This window comes from Scyliorhinus torazame, chromosome 11 (assembly GCF_047496885.1).
Source record: "Scyliorhinus torazame isolate Kashiwa2021f chromosome 11, sScyTor2.1, whole genome shotgun sequence".
NCBI lineage: Eukaryota > Metazoa > Chordata > Chondrichthyes > Carcharhiniformes > Scyliorhinidae > Scyliorhinus > Scyliorhinus torazame.
The window spans coordinates 177,555,579-177,568,890 of record NC_092717.1 but is presented as its reverse complement, the minus strand read 5'-3'; positions in this window follow the sequence as shown (position 1 = coordinate 177,568,890).

Here is a 13,312-nt window from a genome sequence, read left to right as displayed (position 1 = left end):
TATTGTACTCTCCTCTCTCCCCTCCACATGAATAAACATTTTAAAAGCATCTCATTCCCCATAAACAAACAACAGGAAAAAAACCAGTGAAGAAACAATCACTTTAGAAAAATAGTAAGAAGTCTTACAACACCAGGTTAAAGTCCAACAGGTTTGTTTCGATGTCACTAGCTTTCGGAGCGCTGCTCCTTCCTCAGGTGAATGAAGAGGTCTGTTCCAGAAACACATATATAGACAGATTCAAAGATGCCAGACAATGCTTAGAATGGGAGCATTAGCAGGTGATTAAATCTTTACATCCTTTCCTGCAGCGTATGAGGTAGACAACGTTGGCCGAGTCGCACGAGTATGTACCGCGTACCTGGTGAGTGGTGTTCTCATGCGCAACAACGCAGAATCGCTGAGCAGAAGCCGCACATGCGCGGGAGTGTCAGCAGCCGCTCAGGGCATCCCCGCGCATGCGTAGTGGAGAGGGTCTCTTCCGCCTTCGCCATAGTGGAGACCATGGCGAAGGCGGAAGGAAAAGAGTGCCCCCACGGCACAGGCCCGCCCGCGGATCGGTGGGCCCCGATCGCGGGCCAGGCCACCGTGGGGGCACCCCCCGCGGCCAGATCGCCCCGCGCCCCCGCCCCCCAGGACCCCGGAGCCCGCCCGCGCCACCTTGTCCCGCCAGTAAGAGAGGTGGTTTGATTCTCGCCGGCGGGACAGGCATTCCAGCAGCGGGACTTCGGCCCACCGCGGGCTGAAGAATTGCCGGGGGGGGGGGCCTGCCAACCGGCACGGCGCGATTCCCACCCCCGCCGAATATCCAGTGCCGGAGAATTCGGCAACCGGCGGGGGCGGGATTCACGCCAGCCCCCGGCGATTCTCCGACCCAGCGGGGGGTTGGAGAATCTCGCCCCTCATCTTGGGCACTGTAGCGCCGGCTCCTGGTGGCGACGGGCTTACAGTCAGGAGTGAGGTTCGCGAATAGCGAGGGGGGTGCAACTTTCAGTGTCGCATGGCAGCATACCGTGAGGGGGGGCAAGGGTCCGCCGAACTTCAGTGTCAGGCTTCCATGGCTGCACTAGAAATCCAGTCCTAGCAGCGGGGGGGCACAGAGGTGAGGGAGGATATAAAATTTGAAACGGGTGTATTTGGCGCCCTGGATTGAGAGATCCACAATACAGAACCCCTTGATTTGCACCGAGTGGGACCCAGATGCGAGGGCTGTGGTTTGGGATGCGGGATGGGTGCGTAGGGAGCAGCGCCTTACCATTTCAGGGTGGATAAAGCTCTCCGTGCTCCCGGAGTCGAAGAGGCATGCAGTGTTGCGTCCATTGACCTGGACCTGCATCATGGAGTTCTACAGGTGTTTTGGCCGAGTTTGGTCTAGGGTGATCGCACACACTCGCGGGTAGTCAGAATCCTCCGCCGAGTCGGACTCGTAAAATGGCCGCCGCCGTCGGTCGCACATGTCGGGTCGAGAAGATGGCCGCCGACAAGATGGCCGCTCCCATGATTCGCACGAGGCTGATGATGCGTCAGAAGGAGGCATGTCGGGTCGGTGCGCAGCCGCATTGCGAGGCCTGCGGGCCTGAGAGCCTGATTTTCGGGCCGGCTGTTCATTGTTTTTCTGGCCCCTGGGTCGGGTCAGGCAGACCCTCGCAAAATGCTCTTTCTTCCCGCAGTCACTGCAGATCGCAGAGCGGGCTGGGCAGCGTGGGCGTGGGTGCTGGCCCTATCCGCAGAAGTAGCACGGTGTGCCCCCATGGTGAGCGGGTCGCCGAGTGGCGCAGGCCTGTAATACGGCTGAGTCGGAGGAAGTCCGGGGGGGGCTCGCAGAGTCTGCGGGGTACGTACCCAAGTTATGTCGGGCCACCTCCAGCGAGGAGGCGAGCGTTAGCGTATCCTGGAGGTCATTTGCCCCGTTTTCGAGCAGCCGCTGCCAGATGTAGGTCGAGCGGATGCCGGACACGAAAGCGTCTCTGATGTGCAGGTTCATATGGACTCCCCCTGTCACATTCTGATGGTCACAGTCCCTGGCAAGCACGGTGAGTTTCTCAACAAACTCGTCTAGCGATTCCATCGAGCGCTGCCGGCAGGTAGAGAGCAGATGCCTGGCATGTACCTCGTTGATGGATTTGACAAACCGCTTGCAGAGTAACTTGACTGCCTCATCATAAGTCGTCGCCTTTTCGAGCGTGGCAGAGATTCTGTGACTCATCCTGGCGTGGAGTAGACGCAGCTTGCGTGGCCCTAGGATGGGAGTCTCTGCGGAGTCCAGGTAGGCCTCGAAGCACTGCAGCCAGTATTTAAAAATTTCCTTCACCTCCGGTGTTCGTGCTTCCAGATTGAGCTTCTCTGGTTTTAGGCCTGCGTCCATCCTGAATCTAGTTTAGTCGAATAAATTGAGGTACCCTCAATAACGAAGCTTAGAGATTAAACTGTAAAGAAGGCTTTATTAGATTAAGAACTATGTTAGAGCTGAGACAAGTGCTGACTGCTACACTGCCCATGAGGCAGCCCTTTATATATGGCTCACAGATGGGCAGAGCCAGAGGCGGAGTCCCCAGGGTTCCAAGCCCGGTCTTAAAGGGGACATCACCTTACATGATGATAAGGCAGTAACCGTTCATCACACTTACCTTCTATTCACCTCAGAACGCCCCCTGATTTAAAGGGGTCTGGAGGCTGACATGCAGGCATCCTGTGAAATGAAATGAAAATCGCTTATTGTCACGAGTAGGCTTCAATGAAGTTACTGTGAAAAGCCCCTAGTCGCCACATTCCGGCGCCTGTTTGGGGAGGCTAGTACGGGAATCGAACCGTGCTGCTGGCCTGCCTGGGTCTGCTTTAAATGCCAGTGATTTAGCCCAGTGTGCTAAACCAGCCCCTCCTTGCTGGGATTCTGCTCAAATCACCACATGGGATAGGAGGTCACCCACTGCCAGTGGCCCTTAAAATCACGACTGCTCTGAACGTCCAGGCCAGCAGCACGTTTCAGCACAGCAGCAGTGATACGCGTGACATTTCCCAGTCAGCCGCACACAAATACATTAGAGAGGTGACAGGTGCTGTTGACTGTAAAATTCAGACACTTTGACCAGTTTATTATTCAAACATTTTACCCAGGTGCCTTTATTTGCGAGATGAACAAAGGACAAACACGAGTCCACAATTCAACCCAAGTTTATCTTAAAACACAGTAAAACAGTTTTTCCTTAAATTCGGCCAACTATAGTATGCCTTACGATGTTTAATACTACCCGTGACAATGAACTGAATCGAGCGTGGGTCCAATCCTCTGAGTCTCTGTCATCTCAGAGCCTTTGTCTGCGAAGGTGGGTCTGGCAAACTGCTTCCTTCTGTCCTCTGGTCCACCGTGGAGTCTTCTCTGCTGCTTCTATGCCGAGTCTTTACTGGAGAGGGTCTCTGGATGCCTCTTATGCTTCTCTTCGCGTCCTTCCAGGAGCTTCTCTGGCCCTCAGACAATGAGATCACCGGGTGGGGATTTCAACACCAATGGAGTTGACGATTACAACTCTGCAGGACGTGAGGAATCCACCCCGAGGGGTCCATCTTCAGGTGCATTTTCTCCAGGTAACCTTATCCCATATATGGTAGTGGTGGGAAGTCTAAATGCCAGAAAGCCTGGCTTCATCTGGGCAATCTACAGCAATCGATCCATTTGAATGGGACATTATCTTCCAAGATCTTGCTTACAGGGCAGGTCCAGACTTGCCCCGGCTGTCTGTCTCTGTCCAGTGTATTCGAACTTGGCTGTTCGAATTCCCATCAGACCTGTCTGTGGTTCTGGCTGTGGTTTAATTTAAAATGTCCAATTCTTAATTTAAAGTGTGCAATTCTGGACTAATTCGGGCCTAAAATTCGGGCCATTGTGTTATGGGCCAGAGTTTAGAGAACCCCAAAGTGTATCATGGAGTTCACCTGACCCACAACTTTTACTAGATTGTGGTATGGGGAGCACACACCCACTCTACAGGTGTGGTACAGCAGAAATGGAAAAGTATTTTTTTAAAGCAAAACAATGTTTATTCTATGAACTCAAGTTAACCTTTTTTAAACATACAGCGAACATCTTAGCAAACATTAATTCAAATACAACCCCCAAAGACTACAACACTAAGTAAATCTTTAAGCTTTCCTTTTTAACACCCATATGACATAAAAACGAAACCTTTATCAGAAGCACATCAGGTTAAAGTCACTACTGAAAACATTTATAATTCTGAATTCATCAAATGATCAAGAGATAGTCTTTTGATGGCAGAGAGAACAGCAGTACACCTGCTTGGTCTGGCTTCAGCTCCAACACTGAAAACGAAACTAAAACACACCCTGCAGCCTGCTCAAAAATAAAAGTAAAAAGCTGACAGACAGCCCAGCTCCACCCACTCTCTGACATCACTGCAGTCATAAACATCATTTCTTAAAGGTACTCTCTCTACAGATATTTATATACACACGCATTTATAAACACCCATTTCTTAAAGGTACTCTCACATGACACCTCCCCCCAAGAAAAAAAAAATAAACCATCAACTTCAAGATGGTTTCATTTTCACCTTTTCACTATCCTTCAAGAAATGCACACAGTAAATATACTTTTCTGTTTTAAAAAAACCACACGCAAACAGGTACAATAATATAATCCATTTTTGTTCTTCTTCCTCCAAATGAAATCCTTCCTGATTGACAGTCTCTTTGAACAAGATGTTCTCTGCACGATCCGTCCATTTCTCTATGCCTCGGCAATTCTCTTTAAAGTCAGATACTTTAGTTGAATCTGATCACAGAGTCCCATATAATTCTCTAACACAGGAGCATTGGTTATCACAGCTTTCAGGCAGTCAAATGCCTGTTGACACTCCGCTGTCCACTGGAACTTGTTACGCTTCTTCAGTAAGTCCATCAGTGGAGCAATCACGCGACAAAACTTTTGCACAAATGTTCGATCAAATCTACTCATGCCAAGAAATTGCATTATTTCCCTTCATCTTGAGAGTATCGGAAACTCCTCAATAACTGTTGGTTTCACATCCCGTGTGACCATTCAACCCTGTCCGATTGTATTGCCAAGGAAAGTGACTTGGGCTTTTCCAAATTCACTTTTGGCTATGTTCATCACGAAACCCGCCTCCTGAAGTCGATCGAATAACTCCATCAGATGTTTTAAATGTTCTTTTCATGTCTGGCTGAAAATTACCAGATCGGCGATGTATACCGCACAATTGGGTAATCCTGAAACAACTTTGTTAGTTAATCGTTGAGATGTGGCTGGTGCATTTTTCATGCCAAATGGCATAACTTTGAATTGGTATATACCATCTGGAGTCACAAAAGCTGAAATCTCCTTCGCCCTTTCAGATAAAGGTACCTGCCAGTAACCTTTAAGTAAATTAAATTTGGAAATAAAAGCTGATTGTCCCACTTTCTCAATGCAATCCTCCAAACGTGGGATAGGATAAGAGTCCGTTCTTGTAACTGCATTAACCTTTCTATAGTCCACACACAACCGTTGGGTACCGTCTGGTTTAGGTACCATCACTATGTGTGAGCTCCATTGGCTGCAACCCACTTCAATTATGCCATTTTTAAGTATACTCTCAATCTCTTTGTTAACCTGTGCCAATTTTAAAGGGTTAAGTCTATATGGATGTTGTTTGATTGGAACAGCATTTCCCACATCTATATCATGTATAGCCATTTTAGTACTTCCCAATTTATCTCTACAAACTTGCCCACATGATATCAATAACTCTTTCAGGTCAGTTCTATTTCCCTCTGGAAGGTAACTCAATTTATCCCAATTTTTAAGAACATCCTCATTTTCCAATTTAATTTGAGGTATGTCAAATTCACAGTCATCTGGATTCGGTTTGTCACTTTGAGTTTGAATCATTAAAACCTCCTCCTTTTTCGCTCCTTCCCTTTCAAAGTACATTTTAAGCATATTCACATGACACAGTCGGTGAGTCTTCCTTCTATCTGGTGTTTTTACCACATAATTCACCTCACTTAATTTCCTTTCAATCTGATAAGGTCCACAAAACCTTGCTTTTAAAGGTTCACCCACCACTGGTAACAACACTAAAACTTTATCTCCATTGGCAAAACTACGAACTTTGGATTTCTTGTCCGCTACCCGTTTCATCACATGTTGTGCAACTTTTAAATGTTGTCTAGGCAATTCACCTGCTCTATTTAATCGTTCCCTAAAATTTGACACATAATCCAATTATGTAATTTCTGATTTCTGACTCACCAATTTTTCCTTAATCAATTTAAGTGGTCCTCTTACGTCATGACCAAAAATTAGTTCAAAAGGACTAAATTTGGTTGACTCATTCGGTGCATCCCAAATTGCAAACAGAACAAATGGAATTCCTTTATCCCAATCCTCTGGATAATCGTGAAAATAAGTCCTCAACATTGTCTTTAATGTCTGATGCCACCTTTCTAATGCTCCCTGCGGTTCTGGATGGTACGCAGTTGATTTAAATTGTTTTATTCCTAAGCTATCCATAACTTCTTTGAATAACCTGGAGGTAAAATTTGATCCTTGATCCAATTGTATTTCTGTGGGTAGTCCATATCTAGTAAAGAATTTAAGTAATTCCTCCACAATCATTTTAGCTGTAATATTACGTACTGGAATGGCCTCTGAAAACCTAGTAGACACACCCATTATCGTCAAAAGATATTGATTCCCACTTTTTGTTTTAGGAAGCGGTCCTACGTAATCAGCTTGAGTTTTCCTTATTCCCAAATGACCTCTCACTGGTACCTGATGTGCAACTCGCAACACCTCCTTTCTATACCCTACCGTCAATACTACTTGATGAACTTCTGCCCACTTTTCATCTGCCTGCATATGTAAAGGTCTCTATTTTCTCATCAAGATATCACTTTTACGGTAATAACACTCTGGTATGCACTCAGATTCCTCTTCCGTGTATGCTTTCCAATACATCCGGTTTATTTCTATATCTTTTTGCTGGAACTCTGCCAATTGTCCTGAACTAAAAATATCCGCCTCATCCTCCACCTGTTCTTGTTCTTTTTCAACCATCTGATCAGAAATCATTTCTGATAATTGCAGGTCAACGTCATCTTCACTCTTTGATTTCTCCTCTTGTTTTAACCTGTGACTTTGCGACTCTGATACCACACAGTCCAGAAACATCTCAGGATATTCATCCTTCAACACTTCAGTTGTCTGATTTTCCACTGGCTTATCAAGCACAGTAGGCATCATTCCCACCTGCGATCCAGCTATATCATTACCCAAGATAAACTGTATTCCTGGACAAGATAGTTTTTCTATTACCACTTCACCACTCTTCACTGGACTTTCCAATCTTACTTTATATAATGGAACACTACTCCTCTCACCCTGAATTCCACATATTACCACCTTTTCTGGCAACATTCTTCCCAAACTACATAACTCCTCATCTCTTACCATTAAAGATTGACGAGCTCCCGTATCTCTTAAAAGTGTGACTTCTTTACCTGCTCCTCCTGATACACATGAGTAAACTTTACCCACACAAGTAAATTCTTTAAAGAGATCTGGCACCTTCTTATCAATCAGCTCTTGATCAGGCTGTACAATGTTTTGCACCTCCTTCGCTTCATTTGGGCTTTCCTTTACCACTTTCACAAACCCCACTGTCTAATCTTGTTTTACCACATCAGCCTTCCCAGTACGTTTCTTCAACCACCAACACTGTGACTTTACATGGCCTAGTTTATTACAGTGAAAACATTTGAAACTTTTCATATCTTTTCCACCCTCCTGGATTTCTTTTTTAATCTGAAGTACACTCCCCTTATTATCTCCCATCAGATCACCTTTATCTTTACCACTTGAGTATTTCTCATGTCCCCAGTTTCTATTCCTCACAGTCTGAAACTGAAGTCAGAAACCAATCTTTGATTTATGAACTAATTCATAATCATCTGCCATTTCTGCTGCTGATCTCGCAATTTTAACCCTCTGTTCTTCCACGTGAGTTCTCACTACATCAGGAATTGATTTTTTAAACTCCTCCAAAAGTATAATTTCTCTGAGAGCTTCATATGTTTGGTCTGCTTTCAAAGTCCTTCTCCACCTATCAAAATTACTCTGTTTGGTCCTTTCAAACTCCATGGATGTTTGACCAGGTTCTTTCCTTAAATTTCTAAACCTTTGTCTGTAGGTTTCAGGCACTAGCTCATATGCACTTAAGATGGATTTTTTCACCTCCTCATATGTCCCAGATACCTCCTCCGGTAGTGATGCAAACACTTCACGAGCCCTACCAACCAGTTTTGTTTGAATCAGTAATACCCACATGTCCTGTGGCCATTTTATTTGTTTAGCCACCTTCTCAAATGAAATGAAAAAGGTGTCTACCTCCTTCTCGCCAAACCTTGGCAATGCTTGGACATATTTAATTAGATTCCCACCAAGCCTTCGACTTGGATGTTCTTTCTCACTATCCTCATCTATCCACCAACTGTACATTTCCCTTTGCGTCTGCCAATTTTAGCTGACTGTCGTGTTTCATGGCCATTTTCTGAAGTTCAAACTCTTTCTCTTTCTCTTTTTCCCTGATCTGTATCTCCCTTTCTCTTTCATTTTGTTCTGCGGGGCCTATTCTTTCTGTTTTCCTTTCTTCTCTCTCTTTTTCCTCTCTCTCTCTCTTTCTCTTTTCTTTCTTTTTCCTCTCTCTCTTTCTCTTCCTTTTTCCTCTCTCTCTTTCTCTTTCTTTTTTCTCTCTCTCTCTTTCATATTCATGCTGCTTTAATTCTTTCTCATGTTCTATTTGTTTAATTTGCAACTGAATTTTTGCTATTTCCAATGAGTCAAACTGTATCTCAGGCAACTTTAAATGCTTAGCCACCGCCATAATGACCTCATCTTTTTATATTTTGTCAGGTAATGTTAACTGCAAGGATTTTGCCAAATCTAACATTCTGCTTTTAGTCTCTGTCCGTAAGGTACTGTGTGTGACCGTCTCCACCCCCAAAAAATTCTGAGCCTCTGAAAGAGCCATTGTCCACAACACACTCCCTACTTAAACTAAAATACCACACCTGAAAAGCAACCACATTATGCTCACCCCTCACTGTCTTTAAGTTCACAAAGCCAATCCAATAAATAGACTTTTATCCCCCTTGAGCCCCCAATTTGTTATGGGCCAGGGTTTAGAGAACCCAAAGTGTATCATGGAGTTCACCTGACCCACAATTTTTATTAGATTGTGGTATGGGGAGCACACGGCCCACTCTACAGGTGTGGCACAGCAGAAATGGAAAAGTATATTGTTAAAGCAAAACAATGTTTGTTCTATGAACTCAAGTTAACCTTTTTTAAACATACAGTGATCATCTAAGCAACCATTCATTCAAATACAACCCCCAAAGACTACAACACTAAGTAAACCTTTAAGCTTTTCTTTTTAACATCCATACGACTTTAAAACAAAACTTTTATCAGAGGCACATCAGGTTAAAGTCATTACTGAAAACATTTATAATTCTGAATTCACCAAATGATCAAGAGATAATCTTTTGATGGCAGAGAGAACAGCAGTACACCTGGTTGGTCTGGCTTCAGCTCCAACACTGAAAATGAAACTAAAACACACCCTGCAGCCTGCTCAAAAACAAAAGTAAAAAGCTGACAGACAGCCCAGCTCCACCCACTTTCTGACATCGCTGCAGTAGTAAACACCCATTTCTTAAAGGTTCTCTCACTGCAGATATTTATATACACACCCATTTATAAACACCCATTTCTTAAAGGTACTCTCACACGACAATTGTCCACTTTCCCACAATGTTGGCTATGCGAGGATCCACATGTATATAAACCTGGGCAGGGAAAAAGAGAGCCAAGTTGCCAGGGCCATGGGCTTCACCCGTTTAGCTGGCATGTCCCGAGTACAGGGTTTGATAGACTTCACCCACGTGGTCCTGCAGGCTTCATGGCATCATGCAGTGTCATTTATGAATGAGAAAGGACATCATTCTGTTGCCCTTTCTAAACCGGTGTGTATTAACCGAAATACGGTGGACAAATGACTATGAGATTCAGTTTATAAAACAACAATATTTATTCACGCGCACACAATGATTATGGTTATTCAATCACAGACTTCCAATCATAGGTTACACTGTACACCAATAGTTCCAAGATCTTAATTTAAGTTGGCAGTGACTGACAAGTACTAGGCAGATACAGGCCTCTTATCTATACTTCCGGTCCTGTAGTCCTCTGTTAGTTGGTTATCAATCTGGTTCTCTTCTGGCTCTGGTATTCCTTCTGTTGGTAGTGTGAATGGTCTCCTTCATCGGCCAATGGAAGTCACCGTTGTTAGTTACTGCTGCTCAAGAGAGTGAATGAATCTGTGCAGTAACTTTTATACTGTTTGAATTTTGTGACTCTTTTGGTGAGCGGTCTCTGGGTTATTTGTCAATCAATTGATCAGGGCTTGATCAACCTGATCGATAAAGTCCAATCAGGGGCTGCCACATCAATTTTGGGGTGGGCACTTAGTGGCCATGCTTGAAGGTGTTGGAAACGAGTAGGTCCTTCCAAATAAGGAAGTTAGGTGCCGCTATGTCTGGTGAACAATTGTGATTAACAAGTCAGTTCTCTTGATCCTATTGGTGGCCTGGAGATAGCCCTTTACTTATGTTATTCGCATCAACCTGTGAAATTATTTGAAGTCTGCAAAGCCTTTTCCTGTAGCTTTATTTGATCTGCCTGCAGCCTGCTTGTCCATACCCTTTACTACTTTTCCCAGCATCCCTTGCTGGACACCATTTTAGGTGGCCACAATTCCATCAATGTGCAGATCGTCTGAGATCACAAGATAAGACTCATGCAGGTGTATGTCCGTTTCCTGGGGAGCATCCATGATAGTTACATCTTGGGTCGCTCGCAGATCCCAGACGTCTTTGAAGGAGTGCAGGTCTGGAGGGATGGCTCCTCAGAGACAAGGGTACCCAATTAGAAGGTGACTGATGACCCTAGTGAGGAGGCCACAAACTGAGGTGGAGACTTTCAAAAATGAGGCTCATGCTTCAACACACGTACTTGTCGATCAGGCGACTGGACAACTGAAGATGCAGTTCCGGTGGACCGGTCAAGTGGTGCCCTCCATTACAGCCCCCAGAAAGTGTCCTGCATCATGGTGGTCTGCTGCACTTTCCAAAACTTGGTGCTGCAGAGGGGAGATCACCGGGTCCCCTGGAGGAGATGTGGAACGCCATATCTCCTCGGAGCAGGAGGAGGGCGGTGAGGGGCAGCCAGTGGAGGAGGAGGAGGAAGGACTTTGGACCATGTCCATGGCCTGCTTGGGCTGTTGGGCTAGGGACATCTTCATAGCCTTTAGGATAGGGGATGAGCAAGACTCGGGGTGAGGAAATCTTCATACGAGGGGACTACTATCTCAGCATTAGTGTGGTGCCAATTCCATGGGCAGAGAACTAAAGCCATTGGCTGGACACTGCAGGAGAATGCATTTATTTTAATACCATCTACTTCAGCATTCCATTCCTCCTTTCATTTTGTATTTGGAAATAACGCCATATTTCAGTCGAATTTAGTATGATATCAGTTCAACATTGTTATAATCAAAAGTCTAGTAAAAAAACTTCAAGGATAACAAATCATCAAGACAGATTTATTGACAGTTAATACAGTTGGAGTGCTACAATTAACTAATATGTCACTGGGAAAAAGATAGCAATCTGCCCTTCTCAAGAGCAATTAGGGATGGGCAATAAATCCGAGCCAGCAATGCCCACATCCCATGAAATAGTTTTTAAAAATTCTTCTGATACTGTTCAATATGGAAAAGTGCACTTATTTAGGGCGGCACGGTAGCACAGTGGTTAGCACTGTTGCTTCACAGTATCAGGGTCCCAGCTAAGGTCACTGTCTGTGCAGAGTCTGCACGTTCTCCCTGTGTCTGCGTGGGTTTCCTCCGGGTGCTTCACTTTCCTCCCGCAAGTGCCGAAAGACGTGCTATTAGGTAATTCGGACATTCTGAATTCTCCCTCTGTGTACCCGAACAGGCGCCAGAATGGGGCAACGAGGGGCTTTTCACAGTAACTTCATTGCAGTGTTAATGTAAGCTTACTTGTGACACCAATAAAGATTATTATTATTATTATTATTATTATTAAATATCAAGTTCGGCTCTAATGCTTTGCATGGTCAAATTAACTTTCAGTTCTTCCAACGATCAGACAGAAGAAAGACTACTGGGGCAAATGAGCAGATTGTTGCTAACACTTGTGGTTTCTTGGCCCAACTGGGAGAGAACAAGAAAAAATTAGAACAGAGTGATAGAACGAAGTCCAAACTCAATTTCAAACATTAGACACTTTTTATGAAGAAACAAAATTTCAGGACGGGTGTTTTTGGCCCTTCCTGCCAACAGGATCATCCGATTAAGCCTAAGGCGACCTTTCCCCACCCCCCACCACCCCCACCCTACGGCGGATTCCCCGGCGGCAGAACGGGCGAGCCTTGCAAAATGCCGTGGACATCGGAAGGACTGGAGAATCCCACGAGTCGTCTGTGCCTTCGGAAAACACACAGCGGGAGGGCCAGAAAATCCCGCCCTCAGACTTTGCACTTCCAATAATGGGTGGTTTTACATATTCCTGTTTTATATGTGTGTATTATGCATGAATTTCCAGTTGCAAAAAGATAACCGAGGCCATTGTTTCTTGAATACTTACTATTTTTGAAGTCCTTTAACTTCCTGAACATTTAACAGTACTTCTCAAATTTAAAGTGGGAGAAATAATGGCTTTTCTGGAAGTACCCATATCCCTACTTATGATGTGAAAGAAATGCAAGTATTGAGGAAAAAAGGATAGACGGTAAGAGAGTGACACATCTCCAATTGACATGGAAGGTTTCTGACCCTTAGCACATTTATTTTGTAGTATTTGTCTTCATTTAGAAATCCCTCCATGTCCTATCTTCACATCTTCCTGCAGGTGTACATGCCAGATTGCACCCTTTACTCTCCTTACTCTTGAGCAATGCACAATCCTCTTTCCTCTTCTTCACCATTAATGATAGCTTTCAAACATCATAGCCTCACTCTCTGGGACTTTTACCTAAACCTCTCTACAACGCGCTGCAATTTAAAAAACCCTATCATTTCCAACTCACCTGTAGCACCTCTTATACATGTTACTCCTCGTTCTCTTGCTCTTGGCCAGTCAGCATGGATTTGATAATGGAAGATCCTTTGTCTGACTACCATGATTGAAAATTTGAGGGGGTAACAAG